The 15112-nt window shown below is 51.3% G+C and overlaps 1 protein-coding gene across 17 annotated transcripts in view; it reads left to right on the plus strand.

Annotated features, from left to right (window-relative positions):
- Positions 1-288: 288 nt before the first annotated feature.
- The window catches only part of MAPT (microtubule associated protein tau), a 102233-nt gene continuing 87409 nt past the window's right edge, over positions 289-15112 (plus strand). For 16 of the 17 annotated variants that reach the window (XM_060134845.1, XM_060134842.1, XM_060134847.1 and 13 more), the window contains exon 1: positions 289-436. The gene's annotated coding sequence lies outside the window, so the exon portion shown is untranslated. Of the gene's footprint in view, positions 437-3492; positions 3639-15112 lie in introns of those variants that run through there. The other variant, XM_060134843.1, reaches the window with a different exon arrangement.

Here is a 15112-nt window from a genome sequence, read left to right on the forward strand (position 1 = left end):
CAAGACAAAGGCTCCCCTAGCAGGAGAAGGGCCAGAGTGCGCATGCGCATTGCGGTCAGCGCCGCGGCCCAAGTCGTGGGAGGGAGGCGAGACCCGGGAAGGGAAGCTCAGAGAGGAGAGAGCCGAGAGGCTAGGATGGGCCGATCCTTGGAGCTCTCGCGCGCGCCTACTGGTGGCCGGAGGAGAACACGCCCGCGGAGGCCTTACGGCCCGCCCCTCCCCTCGGGAGGCTCGTGCTCCCGCTGCTCGCGCTTGCGCTGCCCGCCGGTCTCGGGAGCGCGCCCTCTTCGCTCGTGCGCGCGCTCGCAGTCTCCACCACCCACCAGCTCAGACACCAGCAGCAGCGCCGCCGCCGCCGCCCACCTTCTGCCACCGACACCACAGCCACTTTCTCCTCTGCTTCCCTCTACTGTCCTCGCCCTCTGTCGACTATCAGGTAAGTGCGAGGCTCCGAAATTGGCCTCCCCGTCCTCCCTCCTCCAACCCCATGCCGCCTCCCCTCGCCTCAGAGATGGGTTTCATGAGGTGGGCATTGGTCGGGGGCAAAGGCGGCGGCCCCTCCTTGCGCCCTCAGCGCTCCGGCGCCTGGATTGGGGCGACTTGGAAAGGGACCCATGCAAGGGATGCACGCGCGCGCGCGCGCGCTCGTGTGTGTGTCCTGAGGGGGGGTTGTCTACACGACCCGCTTCTCGCGGACCCGTCAGATGTTGTGCCCACAGGGTGGGGCGCGGATGGCGGTGATCTGGGGGAGGGGGCTGCTATGCACTCTCGAACACCGCCTTTTGCCGCAATGGGCGTATGACTGTGTGTGTGTCGGGGGGTGGAGGGGAGTCCGGTGACGACCCCCGAAACCGAACCTGTAATCCAATTTCTCTGCCTCGGTTTGCCATCAGCTCTAAGGAAGGTATTGATCGGGTTCTAGAAAAGATGACTGCCTGCCAGCCCCTCCCCGGCAGCGATTCCAGTGGGGCTTTCGCTGCTCTTGGTTTAAGGCGGTGGCCCACCCTCTCCTCGATTTCCTCCTTCAGAAACCCGCTGGGGACATTTGAGGGCTGGGAGTGGAATCGGAGAAATGGGGAGGGGTCTCGGCGCTGTCACTTTAGTCGCCCTTCCCCCTGCGCGCTCCTGGCACCGAGACGCAAGCAGCGCCGTGCCCGAGAGAAGACAGCGCGCGGATCCCAAGGTGGAGGCTCGAAAAGGCAGGGGTCACCTGGCCTTGCGATGTGGAAGGATTCGGCAGCTGCCGATCCCGGCTCGAGGGCGCGCACAGCCGCAGCCCGGCACCAACCCGCTCAAGGGCTGCAGGTGCATTTCGGGGCGGGCCCCATTCTCTGCGCTCCGCGCCGGGCGTCCGGCTTGTGCGCTCCCTGCCGGAGGCGAGGGGCTGGCGCGCAGTGCTCGCCCCTCACTGCGGCAGTGGGTGTGGACCTGGGTGGGCGAGGAGGGGGAGGGAAGGCTTTGCCTCCTCCCACTTCCACCCCTGCTTTTTTCCCCTCCGAACGCGAGGTGCCATCTTTTTGCGGTGTGTCACGTCTTTACAGTACCATGCCAAGCCGGGTGGCTGGGCTTAGGAGGACAGGGCGGGGACTGTCATTAAAGGGGGGAGCGCAATTAGCGCTGAAGTCTTGGCATTTTGCTGCTGCGGTCTTGAGCACCGGGGTCGTTCACCCGGAATCTTCCTCGGGGGCCCGATGCTTTGTTTGTAGGGCTACGTGATCTGCGTTGCCAGCACTGGTTTTTGGCTTTTATTCTACGAGGGTGTTTAACCAAGGTTCCCACCCCTCCTCCCGCTTTTTGCCCCTCATTTCCGAGCCCTTTGTTAGCTCTCAGAGCTCGCCGGGGTCGAGAAACTCGAGTTAGCCTCGGGGCACGCATGGAAAGGGCGTCACCCCGCGCAGCCCCCTCCCAGAGCCGGGCCACGCGCCAGAAAGCATCCGCGGGGCTGAAGGGGTGGGGTTCGAGGTCTCCGAGCGCCTTGCGGGTCGCCGCGAAGGATCGATGCCCCTCCCCACACCCGGAACGTCCCGGGGGCCATGCCCCACCAGGCTGCCCACCAAACAGCACCAGTGACTCCCGGTGGGAGCTCGCAGGCGGGGCCCCGCTTCGCTTCAAGCCCTGTTGCTTCGCCAGGCAGGAGATTGTGAGGAGGGGCCGTGAGGTTTCCTCGGGTGCTGCGGGCCACACCCATTTTTATCGGGAGGACTGGGATGGGGGGCGCCGAGGGGAGGTTGTCGTGGAGACCACACGCTCCCCGGGCCCTTGGGGCGTGCCCCGCCCCTTCCCAGCAGAGATGGAGAACCCTGGGACAAGCAGGGCCGCCCCTTCTGGCTCCTGGAGGACGCTGGAGGGAGACCCGCACCCCCAACCCTGAACCCGTGCCTGTTCCTAATTGGACTCCGGCGGCCGCAGCCACCCAGATAGGCATCTCTCATGTGTTTTTATTATTATAGCCGAATATTATTTTAGAACTGTGCGGGATTTTCACTTAAGATCCCGAGTTCGCCGCCGCCTTGAAACCAGGAGGCGGGGGTGGGGAGGGAGGGCTAGAGAGGCGGGTACGGACCCCGGCGAACAAATCCGAGCCTCGCCCTCCTTCCATTAGCCGGAGCCTGGCCGGCTTTCTGGTTAATTCTATCGCTGGAAACTGGTGCGGGGGCGCAGTTCTGAGAGGGATGAGCATTTTAGGGGCCAAATCGTCCTCTCGAGCCGCGCAGGTTGATCTGAATATTCGGGAATGACTCGGCGGGGCGTCGAGAGGCTGCCCGGGGCCAAGCCGAACCTTCTCTTGGCTTCAGGATCAGAGCCTCCCTGCAGAGCTGGGCTCGGCACGGGTGGGTTGGAGAGGTTCAAGGATCAATTCGAGCATCTTCCCCGCCCCTCCCCACAATAGAGCTGGACAGGAGATTCTGGTACCAGAGAGAGCGAGGGTCTTAGAGCGGCCCTGGGAACGGGGAGCCCGCGGCCGCCGCTGCTCGGGATGGACCGGGGGCAGAGAGGTCATCTCCTGTCGGTTGGGGGAAAAGGAGCGAGGCAGAGGCAAGCGCGTTTAGCTCAGTGCCGGGAACAAAGCGCAGTACGGCATCCGCGATTTTACTCTTTGGAAATGTGTTGGCGGTTTGGTAAGGGCTCTCTGGTCGGCAAGGCCGGGGTTGGGGGGCTGTTCACGGAGGAATCCCGGGGGCCTGGGGACGGTCCTTCGTACGCGTATCGGGAAATTCCATCCCTGGCTCTGGGCGCGCTTTAATAACACGGCTTCCTACCCGGGAACGCGAGAGATGCCCCGTTTGCGCCTACGCTCCGACGCTGAAGCTGGGGCCAGCCGCCGCGCCTGGGTTTCCTGGGTTTCCCATCGACTCCTGTCACCGAATCTCCAGCAGGTGGGGGCTGTTTTAAGTCCCGGGAGACCCCGCTTGGCGTCAGGCGGTCCGGACCCATAACTCCATGCGCGAGTCTCCGGCTGGTCCGGGTTGGGATGGATGGTGGGACCTGGGACAGCGAATGCCAGCCTGCTCCTCTGGGCCACCGCGCGCTCAGGCTCAACAGGACAGCTTTGAGTTTTATCTGATCCCCGTCCCTCCAACTGACCGATCCTACGACAGAAAGAGAAATGAATGCCTTTCCTACCATAATTAATTAAGGTATTTTTTGTGTTTTATGATGCTGCTTATGTTTACCACATAAGAATTGCTTATCCATTCCTCCATCTCCAGACCCTCCCCTAAATAAATTAATAACATGCTTCTCCCAGAGCCCGCTTCAGAGTGGCTCTTGAAGCTAATCAATTTCTTGACCAACATTTGCTTCTGTAACAGCTTGTGTTTACTGCAGTAACCTAGCTTGGCTCTTGGCGTTCAACGTTGGACAATTTGCGGGAGGTGTTTGTTGGTTATGCTGGTTTTGGGTGAATGACAGTCTGTGTCTGTCCGACCTCCTCTGCACACGCCCGTCTTTGAGTGGTTTCTAATATCAGGCACAGATCCCCCAACAGGAACAAAAGAAAAGGGTTATTCCCACAAATTACAAGAGGAAAACTTACAATCAGTTTGATTCAAGAAGGGTCAGATTTATTCCAGTTGGGAAAGTGTCCTTTCTGTGGAACATGCCCTTTGACCCACATGCCCTTTGAGAGCTGTGGCAGCCTGCAGATGTGGTAGGATTGGGGTGCCCTTTGTTTAGGCTGAGTTTTCCTTCTGCCCTTTTAACATCAATTCATGAAGCCCATTGGTTGAAAATGTTAAGGAATTGTTCTATTCTACCTTCCCTCGGCATTTATGTACATAAATGTATGTATATGATTTGGGTGGCTCCACAGCTGTGTTCATGAACATATGTTAGTTTTCAATTAGATTGTGCTTTCTATTTAGTTAATTACTGCCTTCCTTCCTCTCACCTTGAAATCAAGAATCACTCATAAATAAAAGCACCCCTAGGGGCTTAGTACAGTGCTAGACATACAATAGGTCTTTGGGCCCTGCTCATTTAACAAATGAATGGATAAAACGGGAAAATGCAGGTTAAAAAAGGTGGTGGAAAGAAAGCAGAATGGGAGGAGGGCTTTATTCAAGGTCATGGCATCAAGAAGTTTTGGGGACAAATCCAGTCCAGTTTGTCCCCTGCTCTGTGTCAAAATGACACCCAAAAGCTGCCTGTACCCCTTGGTGCACCTCCATGCCCTCCCCTCCCCCACTGCTTCCCTGCCTTCTCCCTTCCTGCTGCTTATGGCCCCACAGCCTGGTCCCCACTGCTCACCTCACCCTCATTGGCCAGCAGAGTGGAAAGGGGAGAGACCACACTCCACCCCCAGGGGGAGGAGGACCCTGCCCTGTGACCTTTAGCCCTGCAGGTGCTGTTCCTGCAGGAGGTCAGAGGGATGGAGGTGGGAAACCCCCTTTGCCTCTGCTCCTTCTTCTTCCTCCCACTTCTCATCATCCCACTTAGAGGACCCCCCAACCCCTCCACATCCCCAGAAACACCCACCTGCCCGACCATTCCTAACTTGCCAGCCTAGATGCTTCCACTAGTGACTTGGAGCTGGCATGGGAGGGCCACCTCAGCAGGTGAGAGGAAGGGAAAACCCCAGCCTCACCATCTGGGCTACAGCAGGGAGAGGAATCCGATGTTCGAGCTGGGACTCTCAGCTGGTTTCCTGTAAAACAGTGGTTCTCAAGCCCTGGGGCCACTTTAATGTCTAGAGACATTTTTTTTTGTTTTCACAGCTGGGCAGGGGTGCTACTGGCATCTAGTGGAAAGAGGCCAGGGATACTGCTAAACATCCTACAAGGCCCAGGGTGCCTGAATGATCTGGCCCCAAATGTCACAAGCGCCAGGGTTGAGAAGCCCTGCTCTAGAAACATTGTTACCCTGGTACCATCATCTTAGTGGCATCTTACATTCATTGAGTATCTTCTTGGAGGCACTGTTCCAAGTGTTCCCCAGAGATGATCTCATTCGATCCTCACAACAACCCCTTTAAGTAGCAGTTTGTATTATCTCCGTATTACATATGGGGAAACTGAAATACAGAGAGGTTTAGTAACTCACTTAAGGTCACACAGCCAGTGAGTGGTGGAGCTGGGTGTCTGACAGGAGCCCCTGCCCCTTCTCAGCTACATGTGGGCTTAATAGGCCTTTGTGGGCTAGCGGGAACCACAGCGCGATCTATAACATTGACCCAGCGGAATATACTAATTCCAAAACCACTGACGCGCATGTGAACTTTTGTAAGAGTCTGTAATTGGAGCACAGCCTAAAGCTCGGAATTTCGGCCTTGACACGTGGAACAAGAGATTTTACTCAACCTCTGTGATTCTGTTTATAAAACAGGGAAGATATCCTGGGGACCTTAAACCTCTTCCCCCAAATCCAGGATTTCAGGACTGCTCTGTCACACAAAGGAGCAGCCAGGTCTGACTGTCTTAAAGAAGTCTGGAAATCAAGATCGGGGGATCATGACATAGACTCAAGATCAAATCACTGAAGTTTTAGGGACATTAGCTCGCCATCTTAGATTCTGCACCTCAGAGGCTGAAGCTTTGGTAACTGCCACTGGGACCCAGCTCGGAGCCTGTGGGTGTGAGAGGAGTTGGGCGGGCATAGGAAGGACCTCAAGCCAGAATCTCAGTCTCCCTTGGCACAGGTGGGCCTGGGAGCTTTTCTCACTTCCTGGGGCCCAGGCTCTGCAGGAAATATTCCGTTATACTGTGGTGTAGAGGGACAGCCTGGAATCCTCCACCCACAGGACTTACTGCCACTCCACCCAGCTACGATTCTGCTGCTTCCCACAAGCGCCTGTGTGGGCGATCGGACACACACCGCACACACCGGACTCACTTCTGTTCCCTTGCCAAAGGGGTTGCTGTCCAAGACCTCTTTCCCTGCCTCGGGTGCCATGCTCCTGCCATCTCTGCCAGGTTCCTGTCTTGCACAGATGGCCCCCACCTGAGGGTGGGGAGGGAGCTTGAGGCCAGCTCGGGGTGGTTTTCGAGCTTTGGGGATTCTTTGATTAGGAAACATTCTGTAGGTGTAGGAATCGGCTTCCACAAAATGCCAGCTTGGATGACCTCCAGGCGGATTATCTGAAATTGTGTTTTCTTTGTCGACATTTCTGTGCTTGCCTCGATCAGGAAGGCTAAGAATTAACCCCCAAGAAATGCATTTTGTGCCTCAGCTATTCAAGGAAAGTTTGTGAATGCCTGGAGGGCAGATGCTGGTTTTCCCTGGACGGGTTCCCCAGTGCAGGGCAGTGTCCTGCATGTAGACACAGTAGGTTTGGCCTAATGGTTGAGGGTGGGGCCTCGGATCAGAACTCCTGGGTGTAAATCCCAGTTCCCCTACTCACTGCGGGGCCTAAGCTGTGTTGTTTAGCCTCTTGGAGAGTTTTTTTATTGTTTGTAACTTGGGGTACCTATCTCACAGTTGCTGTGGCGTTTAAATGAGGTAGTGCTTAGCCCAGGGCTAAGGGCCAGGGCCCAGGGCTCAGCACATAATAATTGCTCATTAAATGGCTTCGTGGGCAGCAGCCTGTGAGCAGACCCTTGTGATTGGATGAATGTGCAAACTACTGACCTTGGTGATGGAGTTAGTTGGAACAGATACATTGTTACACTGAGTAGGGATCAAGATAGAAGTAGGCAGTTCTTCCTGGAAGCAGGCGCTGTCGTCTGGGTGCTAGTGGAGCCCCCGAAAATCACACACACCCACGTTTAACTGCACACAACAGAACTCTTGCCACAGGCAAGCAGAGTGACTTGTCATTTGTTGTCCCTGCTTCTGCCCTCTTCCTTCCTGAAATCTGCTGCACGCCAGGAATAGCCTGTGTACTGTCCACGCCAGCCTGAGCTGAACCACCCTCCCTCCCACCAGCCTGGGACTGGCGACCTGGCTTAGCAGGTCGGTTCCGAGATCTTACTAGTTTACTGATTGAATAAAAAGCACTGATGAGATTGAGAAAGTAACAACTAATGGAAGACAATGGAGGAGAGATTCTACAAATGAAATAATGAAGCAGTGCTGAACTTGGTAAACTCAGAAGTAGGCTTCATGGTGGCGGCTGAGAGTCAAGAAGAAAAAATGTTAAATAAAGCAAACTCAACGTGCTCTGAATCCAGGGAACGCCAAGCATTCGATAGCCATAGTTATATCTGAATTAATAAATCTGGTTTAAGAAGCTTTCTTGTCCATGGAGTGAATACTGAGAGTCATAATACATGTTTCTTTAAAAAAAGTCATTAAATCAGAAAATCAAAGGGACTTCCCTGGTGGTCCAGCGGTTAAGAATCCACCTTCCAATGCGGGGGACACAGGTTCGAACCCTGGTTGGGGAACTAAGATCCCGCATGCCGCGGGGCAACTGAGCCCATGCGCCACAACTACAGAGCCCACATGCTGGAGCCCGTGCTCCACAACTGGAGAGAAGCCCGCCTGCTGCAACTAAGACCCAATGCAGCAAAAAATAAATATTTTTTAAAAGATCATAAAAATGATACATATATATTTTAAACATTTAAATTAACCAGATAGTTGTGCATTTATTCCTCCATCTTTTGCTGTAGGGCCCAGGCCTTCTTTTGGTGTTTGGGTCAGCTGGTTGGAATTCCTTGTCTTTCTGGCCTAAGCAACACCCATAATGCATTGTCTAGGACTTCCAGCTGGTTGGAGCGAGGGCTTACACGGTGTATAATCTGAATGGAGAGTCTCTCTAGAGTTTTACTATTTTTTTCACAGTCTTTAACATCCTATTTGATGGTTAAAAATTGACTCACCTTTATGAAGTCTCTCCAAGTATTCAGCTTGATTTTCTTAGAGTCAGTGAATGATTTTCAGAATTCATCTTACATTTGACACTTGCATGTCATCAGCTTGCACTGCATTTAAGTTGTGTGACTACCGTAACAAATATGATGGACCTAGAAGGCTGGCGGTGGTAGGAGGAGGCCCTGGCTGTGGACACCAGGCCTGGTGGACCCAGCCTTGAATATTTACACTCCTTCATTTCTGCTCCTTACGTGGTGTCAGGCAGGAGAGGGCCTGCTGTGGAGACTTTTGTGTTAAGTAAATGATGGGCATCGTCTTCCCCGCACCTCTTGCCTGTCTTCCAGGACTAGCACGGCACTTGGAGTTCATTCACCTAGAATCCCAACTAAAGGGGGCATTGCAAAATTCTCCCCATAAAACTCAACATAAATTTAAATTCCCTTTACCATGTTAACTCCCCTTAGTGAAGGAGTTTTAGATCAAGATCCAACAATTAAAAAGCCGTTTTCAAATCAGCAAGTTAGAATTAAATCTGAAGCCATTGATAATGATGTTTCATTCATGGGCCTCCCTTTGGTCCCGTCTGCTTCACTGCTAAATCAGGCATCAAAGAGAAGAGGGACATCAATTATCTCTGGTCCCAGCTGCTGGTTTTCCTTGCAGCCTATCGCCCAGTTTTCTGGTTTCCCGGGAAGGCTGGGTGATGTTGTCTTGGGACCTAAGCTTGTAGTTCTACAAAGAACCTCAGGAGGCGCTTTCATCCTTGTGTCCTCCTCTTCAGGACATTAAGGATATTAGAAGACCCCTGGGTCCATAATCACCTGTGATGTGAGCCACAGCCTAATGCCAAGAAGGAAGTGGCAGAAAGGACCAATTCATGGAATCCTAGAGCTGTGCCCCTCACCCAGGATAAAGGACAGCCCTTCCTCCAGAAGTAGAACCAGAATTCTAAATTATGTGTCAACAGAATTGTCCTGGATCAAATCCAGTTCTGCCATTGATTTACAGATCATTTCAGAGGTGCTTATTTTCCGTTGTTCTTGATTGGACAGTGATACCAAACCACTGTCTTACCTCATTCCCTCTCCCACGATCTCAAAAAGAGGCTTATTGGATAATTAATAATCTAAAGGCTTAAGGACTCCCCTAGTGGTCCAGTGGTTGAGACTCTGCACTTCCAGCATAGGGGGCACGTGTTTGATCCCTGTCAGGGAAGTTCTGCATGCCATGTGGCACAACCAAAAAAAAAAAAAAAAAACACTATAAAACTCTTAGAAGAAAATACAGGATAAAAGCTTCAAATCATTACACGTGGCAGTGATTTCTTAAATATGATACCAAAGGCACAGGCAACAAAAGAAAACATAGACAAATTGGAGCTCATGAAAATTTTAAAAATTAAAAAATAAAGGCTTAAGTGCCCAAAAGAAGGTTACAATTTACAGAGTCTCTTTGGTTTAATATTTAAACATGAATATTTACTACCTTATTTATTTTATGTCTGGGCTTTTTATATTGGGTTTGCTGAAAACTGGAACAGCTTTCAGCTTTGGTACTGGTCGTGCATCAGAATTTAAGTCAACGTATGTTGATAAGGCAAGCAGAAGTTCTACATACAAATAAAAGAGTTGCATGTAACCTGCTACTTTGGGGCAACGTAATATTCGTTTGGTTATTGGTATTACTTGGTAATAATGGTTTGATTCGTATGAAACCTGTCCCTTTCAAAGTTGCCACTTGCCAAGAATCACCAGGAATAGCTTTTGGAAGAGTCGCTAACTCTTCTGCCATCCATTTTCTGTCTTGTCTTTTTCCTAAGAACAGGGAAATTCTACACTGTCCCCACTCCATGGCACAGCAGTTCAACTTCTGCCTCTGCTGTCGCCATGAGGCTGGCTTAGAAACGAAGGATTTTGCAGAACATCCCTAAACCTGCTTGAATAAAGGACTGATCATTCAGAGACTCACCAGAACCTTCTTTAAACCTGTTTAATCTTTTCCCCAGGGTTAATCTTGTGGGGATAACATGCCTCCTGGGTGTCTCTCCACTGGGTGCATTTCTTCCCCCTTTAGTTCTGAAGTCCCTCCTTTCTTAGCAGCACGGTGAGTGATGGCTGCACTCTGTTCCCTGCAGAGTATTAATACAGACTGAATACACTGAAATAAATCCCTTTCAGTGTCACTAACGTGCTATGAATAATTATGAACCAATGTTTGATGTCTCATGGCAAATGCAGGGAAAAAATTTTTTTAACCGACAGGATTCATGTTATAAGTTGACAATCTGGGCCAAGTGAAAATCTTTTTAAAACATCTCCTGATCTGAACAATAAATCTTGCCAGCAAGACTGAATTCCAGAAGTTAGCCATCCTCTTATTTTGTGGGGCCTCTGTTATCACTCACTGCTTGGGCTTACCCAGCCCTGAATTTAATTGCAATCTTCCTGTTTACCTACCAGTTGCGGCAGTAATTAAGATTTCCTGGAATTCCCTTGTGGACCAGTGGTTAGGACTCCGAACTTTCACTGCCAAGGGCCCAGGTTCAATCCCTGCTTGGAGAACTAAGATCCCACAAGCCATGAGGTTCGGCCAAAAAAAAAAAAGATTTCCTGAACCTTCATTGTTCCATCTGTAAAATGGGGATTATTCAATCTTCCTTCTCAAAATGGACAATAATGTGGTCTTTCTTCTCACTGGGTAATCACAGAACTGAAATGAAACAATCTAGGAGAATTCCTTTGGGCTTTTCAGAAAACAAGTGCCACAGGGGTGGGGGACGCCTCCTGGGAGCCACAGTCATGCACCTGATCTGAAGTCTCTCTTGGGCTGAGCCTGGAACAGTATAGCCGCTGCTGCTACCTCTCTCCTTTAGCGCCAGCCAGACGGTGCACACTGCTTCCCAGGAGTGCGCACCCAGTCAGCTGGGCCTGAGCCCTGGATGGATAGACAGATGGCCGCAGTCCAGCCTGTCCTGGTCTTATCTGCCCCTTCTTTGGAGGGGAAGCCGATAGCCAGGTGCAGGACAGTGGGTGGGGTTCCTTTAGTGTGACCTCAGATGATAGCCCATCCTGCCAGTGGGACTTCCTGGGCTTATGCTGTGACCTTCAGAGGGAACTAATTTCCTGGGAGCCTTTCTGTTTTCTCAGGGGGTTTCAGTTTCCTCCTAATCAAGCAGGGACTTGGTGCAGAATCTCATATTCTAATTATGCCCAGGGGCAGCCTCTTCCCGCCACTGTGTTTAGCACGTGCAGGGGATCGTTTAGGTCAAGAGCGATTAAGGTCTGGAGTTGACTTTGATGGTATAATATTCTGATGGCTGTTTGGCAGCAAGAGGCATAGTGAAGGCTCATTAATTGAACGCTTGCACTTGGATCTTGAATTGAGCTGGGGCTGGGCTGCAGTCTGTTTGCCTTTGCTCTGGGAATGGAGGGTTTCTCATGCAAGGGGACAGTGGGGAGTATTTTAGGGGCTGTGTGTCACCCCACCCTGACAACAGCCCGGCTGTTCTACTGAGTGGCTGGCCTTGAGCATCAGTCCTGGGTACCTGGTGTCCCCACATCATCAACCTTTGTTTACCCTGCTCTCCCCAAAGCTGTCCTTGTTCCACCATGGTCCTGTCCGCTTTGGTCACTGGAACCCGCCATCCTCAAGTCCCCATGTGGCAAACCTTGGAGTCTTACACTCTTCTCCCCGCTCCCCCTGCTTTTCCTGAAACAGACTTAACCATCATTTCCTTCCTCCCAGATGTCACCTGGACCTGCCCCTCCCTTTCCAGTGCTTCCTCACCAGCACTAAAAGGAATGTAGGTCTTATCACCTCACCCTTGGATCATTGTGGAAACAATAATGGATTGTTCCCAAGTTCGGTTCCGAAATTTACATCCAGTCCATTTTGCAGACCATTGCCAAACTCTTCTTCCCAGAGTAGCCCTGTCCTCTGCCCTGCCCCATCCAAGCATGAGTCCAAGATCGCCTTTTCTGTCCCTTGCTGAGTCATGTCCCACCTCTCGCTGCCTGCCCAAGTCCGCATGCCTCGGCCTGGCCTCCCTGTCTGGTCCTACGGGTCCGGTCCCACCGCTGGCCAGCCTGCCTCTTGGCTTCTTCATAAACAGCATGCTCTTTCTGCCCCAGCTCATCCATGGTACCTTTGCTGAGAATGTCCCCTCCTCCTTCCCCTCTGCCAACCTTCCCTAATCTCTATCTCCTCTGAAAGCCTTTTCCAGCTACTGCACTCAACAAGATCCGTAGATCTACACGTTTCATCTCTCAGCAGTCGTCAGCACTGCAGAGGTTAATGCTTAATGGTTTTACCTCTTGCCTTTCTGTGTGTGCAAGAGGTTGTATGTTCTCTGAGGGCAAGGTTTGTGTCTTGTGTGGCTTTCCTGCTCCCCTGGGTCACAGAGCTTGCCCAGTCACAGAGCTGAGCACATACATAGCTCAAAATAATTACTCTGGAATCATGAAGCTGGATACTAATAAATCAAACAGGCTGATGTCAAATGAGTTTTACCCTTTTAAGTAAAGTACATTCTCCACCTCCTAGTACATGGTTCAATTGTTCTATATACTTAAAATAACAGAAGTCACATTTCCTTTAATATATTCTATAATTGTTGCTTTGCCTTACTTCAGACCAACTGAACTGTTAGTCCATATTAGTTTTGCTGTATGAAGATGCTGATAATAATGGTAGTAACAGGTTGCTTTTATTTTCCTAAAAACATTGCTGCATTTAACCCTCACTCCCCTACGAGGCAGGGATTACCATCCTCATTTTGCAGAGGAGCAAACTGCGGTTCAGAGATTTCACAGCTGGGGAGGGAGCCAGATGGTGCCTCAGTCCAGGACCTTGTCTTGCTGCCTCCATGCCCTCAGAGCCCCCCCATGGTTCCACCCTTCATGCCAACGGACATGTCTTTAGTGCTCATGACCGGAGAAGCCGTGCCCTCCGGCCTCGGTGATCGGGTCATATGTAATACGAGCCCGGGGAAAATATTTTAAACTGAAAGCTAGCCTCTAAACTGGGCTGCTGCTTCATGTCAGCGGTGACAGCAGAACCAAATTTAGTGTCGTGGGCGCGTCTACACTTACCAAATAGTGAAGCTCATTTTTCTGCCAGCATGGAAAATGTTCACACCTGCCACACTTCCATGGAGGGGTACATGGGACCAAAAGCCTGGAAAATGTGGCCCCAGAGGAGCCCTGGGGTGTAGACTCAGGGAAGATGACATTCAGGTTCCCAGGCAGTGTCTGCAGGGAGAAATTTAATTCAACGTGAGTGGTTTCCCTGGGCCGCCGAAGCAAGTCCCCGGCCGTTAGGGAAAACGGGTTACAGTGGGAAGGGAGGGAGGGAGGGAGGGGTTGGGGCCAAGGCTGCAGCACCGAGCCCCCTGGGTACTGCCCCGTCCTCCCTACTCAGCAGTCCACTTTATATCCCGCAGGTCTACACCACTGCAGTTCACGCTCTAGGACCGGGAAAAGTGACGGGGATCAGGGAAGAGAGGGGCAGACAGCCATGAGGTTGAGGTTGCACATACTACGTTACTTAAAGCCGCAACCTCACCGGGCACTTTGATGGTGTTGAAATACACTTCCCATAGCCACCCTTCCATCTAACTAAAACAAGAGTCTGGTCTCAGTCCTGTTCTTGCCTCCTACTTTCTCCCCCAAATTAAAAACAAAAAAACCACCGGCTATAAAGCCAAGATACCACCTGTGAGATCCTGCCCTAGTTTCTGATCTGTTGGGATTTTTGTTTTTTGTGTTTTTTGGCGGGGGCGGGCACAGGGATCATTTTAGCCTATAAATTGCCTTCAGGGTGAGTAGTAAGTGTTTCTTCAAGAAAATTCTTAAAAACACCTCAGACAGAACGTTGGAATGCCTGGTGGTACTTGGCGCTGGGCACAGACCTGTTAGCTGCGTGGTTCCGGGCAGGAGCTGAGGGGTGTGGGCCCCTTTGCACACAGACCTGGATGCAGAGTTAGGAGGGGGAGGGATAAATTGGGAGATTGGGATTGACATATACACACTGCTATGTATAAAATAGGTAACCAACAAGGACCTACTGTACAGCACAGGGAACTCTACTCAATATCTTGTAATAACCTATAATGGAAAAGAATCTGAAAAAGAATAGATGTATATGTGTATGCATAACTGAATCACTTTGCTGTACACTGCTTCCCTCCCCGCCCCCCCGCCCCGACAGGGACAAAGAAAATGTTTTTTTTTTAATTTATTTTATTGAAGTAGAGTTGATTTACACTGTGTTAGTTGCAGATGTTCAGCAAAGTGAATCAGTTATACATATGCATATATCCACTCTTTTTTTAGATTCTTTTCAGGCAAACCATTTAAATCCCAGCCATTTCAGGAGTGGCTCAGGCCCAGGTAGGGCTGCCAGAATTAGCAAATTAAGACACAGAGGGCTTCCCTGGTGGCGCAGTGGTTGAGAGTCCGCCTGCCGATGCAGGGGACATGGGTTCGTGCCCCGGTCCGGGAGGATCCCACATGCCGCGGAGCGGCTGGGCCCGTGAGCCATGGCCGCTGAGCCTGCGCGTCCGGAGCCTGTGCTCCGCAACAGGAGAGGCTACAACAGTGAGAGGCCCGCGTACCGCAAAAAAAAAAAAAAAAAAAAAAAAAAGACACAGGATGCCTAGTTAAATTTGGATTTCAGATAAACAATTTTTTTTTAAGTGTAGTAGGCTACATAATGCCCCCCCCCACCCTGAGATATCAGATCGTAGTCTCCAGAACCTGAGAATATGCCCTTATTTGGGAAAAGGATCTTTGCAGATATGATTAAATTAAGGATCTTGAAATGAGATTCCTGTATTATCTGGGTCCTAAATGCAATCACA

Source organism: Lagenorhynchus albirostris, chromosome 20, assembly GCF_949774975.1.
Source record: "Lagenorhynchus albirostris chromosome 20, mLagAlb1.1, whole genome shotgun sequence".
Taxonomy (NCBI): domain Eukaryota; kingdom Metazoa; phylum Chordata; class Mammalia; order Artiodactyla; family Delphinidae; genus Lagenorhynchus; species Lagenorhynchus albirostris.